The 14168-nt window shown below is 34.4% G+C and overlaps 1 protein-coding gene across 1 annotated transcript in view; it reads left to right on the forward strand.

Moving 5' to 3' along the window:
* Positions 1 to 14168, forward strand: part of MYO16 (myosin XVI) — a 693538-nt gene that overhangs the window by 249175 nt on the left and 430195 nt on the right.

The raw sequence follows: 14168 nt of genomic DNA on the forward strand, positions 1-14168 counted from the left end.
TTTTTGGTTAGTTGGACCCATGAGAATATGATTCCCTGTATATTTATATTTATATTTACGTGGGCATGCTTTTAAAATCATTTTACTCTACTCAGATTCTGAAACCTGCATATTCATATGCTTTAGTTTAGATTCTTATCAACAAATAAATGGGGAAACCAGTGTCTACTCCTCATCATGGCATTCCTGCTTCATTAACTCCAGCAAGGAAGGAGAGCCCAATAGTATTTGTCCTCTGGTCTTGCATATAGTATTTGTCCTCTGGTCTTGCATTAATTGCATGGTTTGATATATAAGATAAACTATTCACCTGACTTCTCCTCTAGATCCAGGTCAGTTCTGTTTATAGCTAGGCTTGGGAGTATAGATATGAGGTTTAAAAAAAAAATTCTGTAGAAACAAATTCTGTTCTAAGACTTACCCTAGACTCTGGACCATCAACGTTGGTCTTTCTCTTATCTACAAGCCACCTACAAGGCCTAACATGAATTTGAAAAGGCAGAGGGAAAATTTGCTGGGAAGGCCCATACTGGTCTATTATAGATCATCTAATTATATATTAGTTTATCCCAAGGTTAGGTAAGGTATCAAGACATTAAACAACAATGTCCTGAGTCTCAGAGTTTATCTTTGTGAATGTCCAAATAGAAGTCCTTGATAGCCCATTGGGCTGGTCCTTTAGCGTTAAGGGAACTACATCATTCCTCTCTTCCTCAGAACAAATACGTTCACTTTTCCTCATTAAGGTTCTACCTAATCTTAATCTATTTTGATTGTAGATTCAGACCTACATGTGATTAAAACAAAACAAAACAAAACAATATAAAATATAATTCAGTCCTTAGCAACGATGCTTCATGTGCCTGAGAAGAAGCAGTATGGAATGGTATAAAGATCCCCTTGTTCCTAGCAGGTATAGCAGTGATAGTTTTCTACCTTCAGTGTCAGGAGAAGGCCCATTTCCAGAAAGCTGACATAGGAGATCTGGGGCAGTTATCTCTGAAAATGTTCCCAAGAATGAAAAGACTAATCCACCGATATGAACTTCATTTAGGTAGGATTGAATGTGATGCGTATGTGAAAGTGATATCAAAAGTATAAATGATATCTACAAATGTAAAGTGACAGTGTTGCTCTCTAATTGTTTTATTACTATTATTGTTTTATTTTTATTAATTGATTTATTAATTTATTAATTTTCATTAATTATTTTATTAATTTGGGGTTAATTAATTATAGCAACTTGAATATTTCCACTTTAAATCAATAATTCACTCTTCCTAAACTTTTTTCAAGTTTATACACACATATATATAATACATATTATTTTTGCGACTAATTTTTATCAAGCTTTCTAAACTTTGGGAAATGTTTTTGGTGTTAATATGTAAACATCTTTCAAAATGTTTGCATATTTAATCTACGTAAGCAATTCTCCCCTGCAGTTTTATCACATAAATGCTATGTGCATACTTTCAAAAACAATATATAGAAAATATGTGATTTTAACAAAATATATATCTTTATACGAATAAATAATAAAACATAGGCATCCAGTCTGTTATAGTCAAGGATGTCCTGTCAAATGACTAACAACCAGCTCTGAAAGGTCAGGTGATAATTTGTATTTTGTAAGTGTAACTTGCATTATTGACATTTTCCCATTACTTTTGTAAGTTTAGAAATCAGCAAAAAAATAGATTGAGGCTTGATTTATAGTGTTTGCCAGTTTCTGAGATACAAATATTCACACTGAAAATTGAACAGTTAGTTCTTATGAGCCAATAGGAGCTGCCTCTAGCACATCCCAGGTTACAGTTTACCAAGTGAAGTTATCACTCTATATTCTGGCTCCCCTCCTCTTCAGTCTACATTCTCTCCTTTCATGATCTGCAATTATCACCTCTACCCAGGTGATTCCAGAATCTATATATCTAGTCTAGGGCAGCTAGGTGGTGCAATAGATAGAGCACTGGAACTGGAGTCAGGAAGACCTGAATTCAAATCTGGTTTCAGACAATAGCTGTGAGACCTTGGGTCAGTCTCTTAAGCCTGTTTACCTCAGTTTCCTCACCTGTAAAATGAACTGGAGAAGGAAATGGCAAAACACTTAAGTTTCTTTATCATGAAAACTATAAATGGGGTCATGAAAGGTTGTACATGAATTAAATGACTGAACAACTACCACCACCATTTTACTAGATCCATCATACTTCACAAATCCTACTTCCAGTCTTTAGCTTTCTAGACTATTCTTAGGACTTAACATGTCATCTCCTGCTTCAAGGCATTTGCCTAGGCTGTCCTCTCTCCTGGAATGTGCTATCTCCTCTTTTAAGTTTTTTAGAACCTTTATAGTCTTTCAATGTTTAGCTCATACTTTATCTTCCATAAAGCATTCTATGACCCCATCCCACCCCACCCCTTTGCCCATTCTTTCTTCCTTTGTTAAGTTGTTCTTTGCCTTCTTTATTTCCCCTAGAAAACTTATGCTAGTTCTCTCATTTACCCCGTCTCTTTAACTTTTATTATATTGCTATTATCTGTGTATATATTATATTCTCCCATTCCCCACCCCCAAATAGAATGTAACTTCTTTAAGCCAGAGATTATAGAACTTTTATTTTTGTCTCTGTTCTTTTCGTATATCATGTGCTTAATAAACCTTTGCCTCTTCATGGTAACATAGCTAGTAAATGAACAAGCTGGCATTCAAAATTGGACTTCTGACTCCAAGTCCCATCCTCCTTGCATAATATCAAACTAGCCCCTTTTTTTAAAAGCAATATAATGGAAAAATAGAGAAAAGAGGGATACACTATTTGACAGTTAATGATCAGGTTTATCTACCTACGCTTAATTTGTGTTTTAAGCTTTTTTTCTGACCCATTTATAGGAACGTGGTGATATCTGTTGTCTGAATACCAACAAGCTTATTAGGATTAAAAAAGATTATCACCAGATTAGCTACAGGGCGATGAGATAGATAGATAGATAGATAGATAGATAGATAGATAGATAGATAGATACATAGATACATAGATACATAGATACATAGATACATAGATACATGAACAGACACATATACACAAAGGTATTTACACATATGCAGATATACACATAGAAACATATATATGTAAAAGCCTATACATATACATACATACACACATATGCATTCACTTATCTGTATTCACACATTCACATAAAACACAATGTTGTTCAGTTGTTCAGGTGTGTCCAACTTTATGTGACCCCACGGACCTTACCGTCTATGGGATTTTCTTGACAAAGCTACTGGAGTGGTTTAGCATTTCTCTCACCACATGTTGTAAATACATATAAATGTCACATAGATATAAAGATATTTACATGCATTTGCATGTATGTGCATGCAAGTGGATGCCTTGGGTGCACATTTTATTATTTGTATGCATATACACATATGTTCAAATATATACATTTACATATATGTAGTTACAAGTATATATGTGTGCATTTATTTGTTGGCTTATTTTTTTCCATAGCAACTCTCAGACATCATCTACTCATTTGCTATCTCAAGATAATTTAGATGAAGTGCATTGTGAACTTCAAACTAATAAATGAATGTTACTTGTCATTATGATTGTTAAGTCATAAAAGCATTGTGATTTTCAGTTAATCAAACAAAAAGCATTTATTAAGCACCTACTGTATGTCAGGTGCTATGCTGTGCACAGATACAAAGAATGAAACAGTACCTACTCACGAGGATCTCACATTCTAATGGAGGAAACAATAATTCCATGTATACTTATGGGATACACATAAAGAGAATGAGTATAAAATAATTAAATACAAAGTAGTTTGGGAGGGAGGCACAGAGTTGGTGGATCAGCAGATGCTGTTTGCACTACATCTTGAAGGAAGGAAAGGATTCAATGAGGCTGAGTTGAGGAAGGGATATACAGCAGACATGAGGGATGGTCAGTGCAAGTCATGGAAACAAGAAATAAGTGTGAGAAGGAGGCCAGTTTTGTTGGATCATAATAGGATAATGCTGGGGTATGATGTTCAGTGAGGCTAGAAATAAAGGTTTGAGGCAGATTGCGAAAGGCATTAAAAGCTAAACAGGGTTTCTATTTCCTGATAGAGAAAATAGAGAGCTATTGAAATTTATTAAAATGTGTACTAAATCTGTCCTTAAGGAAAATTTGGCCACAGTTAGTACAATGAACTGCAGTAGGAAAAAGACTTGCAATTACCTAGGTGAGAGATAATGGGGAGCTAATCTAAGATGGTAGAGGAGCTGGATGTGAGAGGTATTGTATATATATAGAAGTAGCAAGATTTGACACCTTGATTTGTGATGTCAGGTGAGGAATATTGAAGAACCAGGAATAATACTGAGGTCATGAACCTAGAAAACTGGAAAAATGGGAGTGCCTTCAGCCAAAATAGTAAAACTTAGAAGAAGGTGAGTTTTTTCAGGATATACAATAAGTTCAGTTTTTGATAAATAGAATTTTAGATATCTTTAGGATATCCAATTTGAACTGTTCAATAGGTAATTGAAGATTCAGAACTGAAGCTCAGAGGAGAAACTGCAGGTGGATCTCTAGATCTGTGAGTTATGTGTATAGAGATGATGATCAAACACTTAATAGAAGATTACCAAGGAAGAAAGTGCAGAGAGAGGAGAGAATCTCTGCCATAACCTTGGGGAATATCCGAAGTTAAGAAGTATGATATGGATGATGAGCCAGCAAAAGAGACAGAGAACGAACAGTCATACAGAAAGGGAGGGGAGCGTTAAAAGGGAGTCATTGACAGCCCAGAGAGGAGAAAATACAGTATACAGAAGGAAAAGGAGGCCAACAATGCTCATTTCAGCAGATAGATCTAGGGTGAGAACTGATGGAAAAAAAGGATTTGCCCATTAGTGTTTAAGAATTATTTGGCCTTCTTTCACTTCAGTTATTACCAGCAGTTATTCAACAGATGTAGGTGGTTTGTCTCACCTTCCTTCTCTCCTTCCTTCATGTCTGGCTCTCCTAAAGCTGTATGTTCAGTAGATAATAAACCTCTCATTATAGAAGTACTAGCAGTTTGTTTCTGCCTCTGCCAAGAGGTGTGATCATGAATAAATCAGTTAGCATCTATAAGCTGCATTTTCTTTCACCTATGAAGTGAATGGGTTGGGGCAGACAATCTAAAAACCCCAAAACAAAACTCATTGATCCCAGGGTAGTCTTGTAGTTTGGATGTGCTTTTTTTCCAGTCTTTCTGACTTACATTTCCTCTCAGCCCTCCTGGGAGGGCTCGAGTATTATGCCTAGAAGTTCCTGCAAATCACTGACCTAATTTCAACTTTCCAGTCACTGTCTAGAAATTTCCTAACCTTTTGATTTCTTTAATAGGAGTGGAAGTGATATGCTTTTCCTTTCCAAAATCTCCCTCTCTGTAACAGCAGATACCGACTTTTCCTATAGTTTTGAATGTTGTATAGCTTAAAGAAGTTCATTGGAGCATTAAAATACTTTACCGTACTATTAACATCTATTTTTCTGTCTACCTATTGCTTTAAGAATTACCAAGTGCTTCACAAATAATGCCTCATTTTACCCTCACAACAACCTTGAGATGCAGGTGCTATTATTATTTTCATTTTACAGATGAGGAAATTGAAGCAGACCGTGCTTAATTGCCTTGTCCAAGGTCATACATCTATAAAGTGTCTGAGACCAGATTTGAACTCATGTATTCGTGACTCCACGACTATCACTCTATGAATGAAAGGATGGAAAAAAAAAGAAAGCAAAGATAAAAAAACAAAATCTCCCCTATAATTTTTCCTTGCCTGAAAGATGAACTCCTTGAAGTACTGACCTCCCTGACACTTTCAATTACCATCTGTGCGACACTTGACAAGTCACTTAACCCCCATTTATCTCAGTTTCCTCAACTTTAAAATTGGTATAATAACAGCACCTACTACACAGGATTACTGGAGGATCAAATGAGATATTATTTGTAAAGTGTTTAGCACACTGCCTAGAACATTATAAGCAATATAGTAATGCTCATTCCCTTCCCCCTAAATAGAAGTAAGAATACTGACATGTAAGCTAATGTTTTTCAGACTTGTTGTCAGTCAACTACCAGTCAGTTTGTCAGATAGCATTTATTATAAGTGTTCATTATCATGGCATCTATTAAAATAGTGTCCTTAAAATGTTATCGATTGACATTATATCTGTGAAGCTGTGGGCAAAACATCTATCTGTAATGATTTTCTTGTTCTAGATCAGGCTTTTTGTTGTTTCTCAGGAATATTTGCAGGTTTATATTTTAATATGGGAATTTGTCACCTATTAGTTAATAAATATTAACTGATTGTGTTTTTCTTGGCACCCAATATATGCTAAGTCTTTTGCTACCTGCAGTATATGTTGCAAAATTTCCATCATTTCGTTGCATAACCTGTATCAATCAAGTTCTTTGGGGTCCTTAATTGTAACCTTTCTGTACTTTCTGATTCTAAAGCTGATTTTTAATTGCTAACATAAATCCTTCCATTTCGGTAAAAAAAAAAACAACCCACATGACTCAGTCATTAGTTCTACATATCTTTGTTAATATATTGTGGATTAAGTTCATGTGGATATCACCACGTAAAGAGCTTTTTTATTTCTCTCTTGGGTATCATCCATGTAAGAGCTCTTTTCAGAGAAAAATCACTTTTGATTCCTTTCAATAAATCTTTTCAGGTAGGCCTGAAAAGCTTACTCTTGAATAGCTTTATGCTTGGTATATCTTTCTTACAGAAGACAAAAGTATTTGTAGGTAATTCCACCTATAGATTCAAGTTCAAAGCCTTAACTCCCTATCCTTCCTTGATGTATTACTGTTATTATTATGTTTATTATTACTATCATCATCCACCTGGCTTTTCTTATATTTTTAGTTGGACTTCAAAAGAAATAGTTTCAAGACAAGTTGCCTCCCTAATGGTCAATAGTGTAGGCCATTGGTGTCAAAGTAAAATTGAAAAAGATCCTGCAGGCATACTGACTTACAAAACCATAAATTAACATCTGTGTTGTAGTATATTTTCATCTTTTGTTAAAGATTTCTCAATTTCAGTCTTGTTCAACTGCACTTGGGAGTTTTGCATGTGGAAGTCTGTAAATCTGACAACTCTGATGTAGACCATTTCATGGGTGTATAAAATAACTATTTTTTGAAATTGAATTAGAATATTGGGGAGGTAGCTCATTTCCTGTAGACAGAAGGACAACTCCACTCAAAGAACTGTAAGGCAATATAAATAACATGTACTTCTTCCTATTTGTACATTGTTTGATTTTATTCTCCATACTTTGGAAATTTTTCATTACACTTAAATTGAAAGTTATATAAATTTGGTGTGGCAACATCTATTTTATAGGTCAATAATTGTCACAGCAATCTTGCTGGTCATGATACTCCAGTTTTCAGGACAGTTTATTTATAGAATATGCAGGAACATTTTGGAAGTTAATATTCTTAGCATGAAGATAGTGGTATGTGAATTTATAAAGTGTAATGAGTTTCCAGGGCATTGTTTTTGTAGTTATTGCTATTTTGTGCATTTCTCTTAATATTGAGGTATATGTTTAATTTCATTTTCTCAGTAATACGTTTTTTGTTTGCCATGGTTATGATTGATTATGGATTTTGGCAGTTTGCCCTTAATAATATTTCCTTGATTGTGATCACCAGTTTTCCAGAAGGTCAGTTTCTTATTTTTGATGGGATAATTTCAATTATGACCTGCTGACTCAAGTTTAATCCTTTCAAATCAAGTGCTATTTTTTATATTCTACTTTTAGAAAAAAAAACCTGATTTTTTTCCTGCACAAATTGATAGCTTTTTAATAGTTATTTAGCAGAATGTTTTCAAAATAGACATTTTACACTAAAATGCCAAAAGTTCTGAACATAAGCAGATTCTCTGTCCTGCTTTGAGTTATCTTTAGTGGTATTCCATCCAGTCTGCATTAGAAGTAATCATGGATATTTAATTTTTCATTAAGGTATGAAGAGCCATTATTCAGATTTATGTTCATATATTATTAACAGAGATCACCAGAGTACTTCACATGGTGTTTTTCAAATAGATCATGCATTCATACTCAATATACTATGTAGATGAGGCTCTCTCAGAGGGAGTATAGAGCTCTTCAGTAGCTGAATTGAATACATTCATTTTAATAGGAAAGTTATTAAGAAGACTTCTAAAAATTGTGGGTTCTGAAAAATATAATTATTTAAGCCCATATACAGTTATCCTTTCCACATCATATCTTTCCCCATTATGGTTTCAACATATTGGGGGTTGGCATAAGAAATTTAATGAAAATTTTGGGGTAGCTTTGTGGAAGCTACAAATGACACATGAAGGCCAGAAGATAACACAGAAAAAGTTTAGAAACTCAGAAATTCATAAAATGTATGTATAGTATTATATAATGTCAATATATTTTATCTTTAAATACCATAATAATTCAGACTCCTTCTCTGCTATGAAGGGAGGGCCAGAAAATTTTATGTGCATTTTCTAGATCATGGGAATACTGTATCCCTAATCCTTGTGATATAGACGGGAGAACCATGTGTTTTGGCAATTTGCCCTTAATGATATCAATAATATTATTAACTAATAAATATTTAATAATGCAATACCTCTAATTTATATGTGTATGTCTATATGTCCATATATACATATATTATATATTTATATAATAGACATTAATTGATGCTTGTTGATTGGAGACAAAATCTCTCGATCGTTTAATGATATATAGGATGAAGTTAATGATATTATCTGTATGGCATATATATATACACATATATACATATACATATATACATACATATATATTATATGTGTGTGTACATATATATGTATGTGTGTATGTATGTGTGTGTGTGTATATATATATATATACATATATATATATATATATATGTATATATATATGGTTCTCTAGACTAAAAAGTAAATGATAAATATCAATATTAGTCTGTTAAGAGTTTTGTCTATCATTACTGTCTAAGAAAAGAAAAAAGATATGTTCAATGTAATTATCACCTCTTCTATTTTTCCCCTACTTCTCTTCATCCTAGTTACTCTATCTCCATTTCTTCTCCTCTGATTCTTCCTTCTTCATTCTTTTTGGCTCCCTTTTCCTTTTTTGCCACTTTCTTATGTCTCATCTGCCATATCTATGCATCCCCATCTCCTCATCTCTCCCTGTATTTTCTAATGTCCCTTGTCCCTCATTACCATAGATCAGGAGTCAGAAAATTACTGCTGTAATGGTAAATCCAGCCCACTGTCTTTTTTTTTTCTAACGACCTTTCTTAGGGGTGTACAAAAACCATTAGTGGGCCAGGTTTGGCCTGTGAACCATGGTGTGTTTCCCCTGCTATAGACCATGGATTGACTGTGTTGTGATGGTATCCTGGAAGCTGATAAAAAGTACTAATCTATAGATATGCACTGAAAGATGTGTGGAGATGTTGGGTGCCCAAAATGGGATAATTAAGAAGATAGGTCTCTATATTGCTGTACCTCCTGGACCCCACCTGCAGCAAATAATTCCTCAGATTTTACTAATAAATGTTCTATTGACCTCAGGCCCTTAGATGTGCCATGTTTTTTGTTCTAAGATTGATTCTTCTATCATATACTTTTTTAGATCTTTATTGAAAAGATAACAGTCATATACACTGCAATATATTGCTATTTTTTGTTTTTCTTCCCATGTTCTTGCATAGAATATTGACATTCACCAGGCAATACTGGTGAATGCCACCATTAGTCAGCTATAGATATTTTCATAAATGCATATTTTCATAGCTTTCATTAATTGTATTATCTCATATAAAAACACATTTTAAAGAAAATAGAAGGTGAACTTCTGAAAATCTGTCTTACTGTTAATGATGTCATGGTTTCCTTCCCAATTACTGTGAAATTTTGCTATGCATAAGGGTAGGGGTCTATTACTTCATCTATTCATATGGTACATTTTTAAGCACTCAATATTATAAGGTTAGTGTGTCTTGACATTTCTTAAAACTGTCAGCCGAATGCTTTCTCTAGTGTAACAGCTGTAGAACTAATTTGAATTTCTAATACCAATGAGAAGTCTATGATAGCTCTTTCAGGCTTGACAGAACAAATGTTGGGATGCTTTTAGGAGTATTCATACATAAAATTTGCATAGGCATAGTTGGAATAGTACTTTCAGGACAGATTTTATTATCTTTTGTGTAAATAGTTATTTTGAGGTAAAAAAAAAGTCACAGCAGAGAATTCCATGGGAATTAGAATCGTGTTTTAATTCTCCCCTTAAACGACTCCTTTGAGAACTGAATATGCATTTTCGCTTGCTGGTGTCTGCCTTGTTCCTACATTATTCTTTAAGCATCGTACTATTTATTCCAGAGGGTACTAAGGGCCTGTAAATATTTTTTTTCTTATCGATGCTTTGGGAAAATACATACTAAGATACTAAAAAATAAATAATATTTACAACCATCATTAGACTGTGCTCATACATCTAAACATATGTTTTTATGTTTATATCTTTCATCAGTGAAGAGAAAACCAATGATCCACTATCAATGGGGAGCACATTTTCACTTTTTCCCTCTCATATTGTTTGTTGATTTGCACTGTTTCATCCATGTTCTTTCCTGTTTTCCCTTAGGTCCAAAGAACATATTTGAAAATGGCTACCTAGGTTTAGAGGGCAAGTCTTTGTGACTATGGAAAAGAATAATAACACTCCTTCTCCCCCAGAAAGTGAACAGACATAATATTGGCCAAATCAATACTATTTTTATTTGTGTTAAGAAGTATCCCACAAATATATGCCATTCTCTTGGATATTATACAATTAAGAACAAACTCATTTTAAAACTCTTATGATTTTAAGCAAGGCGATAAGCATTTATTAAGCACTTACTATGTGCTAGGTACTGTACTAAGCAGTAGGGATATTAATACAGGTAAAAAGAAAGACAGTCTTTGACCTAAAGGGACTTAAATTCTAACAGAGAAAGATGCCACACCAAAGATAGCTGAAAAGGATAAATAAGAGTAATGACAGGAGGGGCAAGATCAAGCTGTCCATTTTGATGTATGCTGTTGAAGTATAGAAATTCAGATGTGCAGCCACAATGGGAATGAACACTGGATGGGCTAATCCTCTATCCAAAATGGAGGTCCAGAAGGAACTCACCAACATGAAAAGCCAGAAAGGTGGATAAATGTTTCATGATGAAGAGGCCCCAGGTGCTGAGTGAGGTGCCAGGATGACACTACAGCTGACATATTGTGTGGAAATCAGAAGCTTAGCCATGAGGAAAGGGAATTTTATATGAATGAGTGAGTGAAAAAGAATTTATTAAGTGCTTACTTAAGTGCAAAGGAGTGTGCTAAGTATTGGAGATACAGATAGAAAAGTAAGACAGTTCCTGTTCTCAGAAGCAAAGTTCTAAAAGAAGGAGAGATCATATTCAGTAATATTCAGCTATAGGGAAGATGGAAAAGTACACTGATGTTTAGGGAACTGTAGCAAGACAATTGGCTATATCTTTGTTGATATTATTTCTATTGATAAAGCCATGTAAATTTATGATGTTGTTGACACCATTTGACAGTGTCAGGAACTTTGGTGGTGAGAAATGGCTGTGACTGTTGAAGAATTAGGGGCTACAACACCTGCAGTGACCATTGTCAGGTCAGGTATCCATAGAAGATACTCCTCTAGACAATGGCTATGGTAGCTAGACTCAATATAAGCAACTATTTCTCTTTATTATTCTACCACCCTTGTAGTTATTTGTTGGAACTTGCCTCTATTTAGCAATGTCACTAATTAAAAATTAATTCAAACTTGTCTCAATTATTTAACCTCCAAAAGTCACTAGGTAAAATGAGGACTCTGAATAAGATGATCATAGATGAGCAGTAAATCATGGAAGGTTAGACTTGGAAAGTATCTAGTTAGAGAAATTGGAAATTGTCTAGTTCTCTCTTGGTGTGTCTCTCTGTCTCTGTATGTCTTCCCCCCCCCTTCCTCCCCTCTCCCTTTCTTCTTCCCTCTATCACACTTGAAACACACACACATACTCTCTCTCTCTCTCTCTCTCTCTCTCTCTCTCTCTCTCTCTCTCTCTCTCTCTCTCTCTCATTCTCCTGTCTTTCTCTCTCGGTTTTACACATGAAGTAACTGAGACTGGGACAGCTTAAAGTGAGCTGCTGCCCAAAGTCATGATGAATAAGCAGCAGACCAGCACCCAAGTTTTCTGACATATAATCCAGTATTCTCTTTCTTAGATCATAGTCTTAAAGGTTTCCTTTATCTAAAAAATTCCATGAGTCAAAAAATATGGTAAAATTACAGCTTAGCTGCTCATTAGGAATAGAGCCAAAGCTTCTGTGGGAAATGTTGTAAAATATAAATTGCTATATTTATGTGATTTATTAATAGAACAGAATCCTATTAATTTGAATATATACCTGGAGAGTCATCATAAAGTAGAAGCCTACAGTTACGAGTTGAAATTTTCTGACATTTTAAGAATGATACCTAAAATGAATTACAAGATTCTTAACTTGTATCTGGAGTCAAGCAATATGTAATAAAGAATATACAATGTAGGACTTTGGTTTTTAGTGAGGAAAAAAGAGCTGTCACTACTCTTTTACTGTTACCTTGGGAGCTATAAGTCTGGACAATGCCTTGAGCCTGTGAGACTCTTCAGGATGAAATGAAGTGTAAAATGTGAAATAATTGATATTGAACAATACCCAAATTGTTTTTGACAGCCTAGGAGATAGGAGAAGAGTTGAATCCTTGTAGCTTCAATTTTTATCAACCGAGCAGACATCATCTTTGAATGACACTGATGAAATATTTAAGTAGGGAATCCCCAACAGAATGTTATTTCTCAGCCTTAGCATCACAACATGTGTGTTTCTGGCACAGAGATGAAGGTTGGCTAGATTTGATTATCCTGTGGATCTGTGCCCTCTCTGGTATATATGACAATGCTCTTCTCAAGTATTTATGTTTAAAAGATTCACTTATATTCTTGCTCATTTAAAATGTTCTCTTATATCCTTCTTCATTCACTAGGACTAAAAGGATAGAAAGATAAATCATAAACCTTTTTTTTAAGGTTCCTAGACTAAGCACAATGACTTTAATGTTTCATAAGTCCATGTTATTTTATTTTCATGTAATGACTTTCCAATAAAAAAAAAAACAACTTTTTCCCCCTAGAAAATACAGAACACTTTTCCCTATATAAGTAGCATTTAACAGCTGGCATGCTGTATACATGAATTGCAGCTCTTCTGAAACTCTGAAGATGTCAATTTGGCCAAGTATTTAAGGTCATAATACTACATTAGGCATGGAAAAAATCTGGAAAGTATAATGTGCTAACTTCATGAATATTTCCATAAGAATCCTATGCATTTTGAAAAGTTTAGCTCCTTGGAGAAATAATTTAGAACTAATTCTATTTTCTCTGTTTTTAGCAGATTTTTAATACTCATTTTCCCCCCTTACTTCAAGACTCAAAATGATCCAAGATCTATTTGACATGGATATTTTCTCTTCTAGTATAGATTACTAGTCATCCATAACTCCTCATCCTTTGTAATTCTTTCCCATATCTTTTCATAAACCCTCCATAGAGGATCTTTCCAATGCATTAAAGACTTCCTATTATTAAAAAAAATGTTGTGCATATTAAAAGTACAGCCCTTGGAGTTTTACCCTATTGTTCTTCATTATTATTTTATGACTGACCAACCCCTGTCTCTCAGTCAACAAGAATTTTTAAAACACCTGCTGTATACCAAATGATAAAAGTTGTGGATACAAATATGAAAGTGAGACAGGGCCTACGGGGCAGCTAGGTGATACAGTGGATAGAGCATCTACCCTGGAGTCAGGATGATGTGAGTTCAAATTCAGCCTCATACACTAGCTGTGTGACTCCAGGCAATTCACTTAATCCCAATTGCCTCCAAAAAAGGGACAGGCTCTGTCCTCAAGGAGCTTACTTTCTTTTTGTGGGAGACATATATCAGAGTGTGGTTTCCAGGGAATGGAACT

Source organism: Phascolarctos cinereus, unplaced genomic scaffold, assembly GCF_003287225.1.
Source record: "Phascolarctos cinereus isolate Bilbo 61053 unplaced genomic scaffold, phaCin_HiC Scaffold_7;HRSCAF=346, whole genome shotgun sequence".
Taxonomy (NCBI): Eukaryota; Metazoa; Chordata; class Mammalia; order Diprotodontia; family Phascolarctidae; genus Phascolarctos; species Phascolarctos cinereus.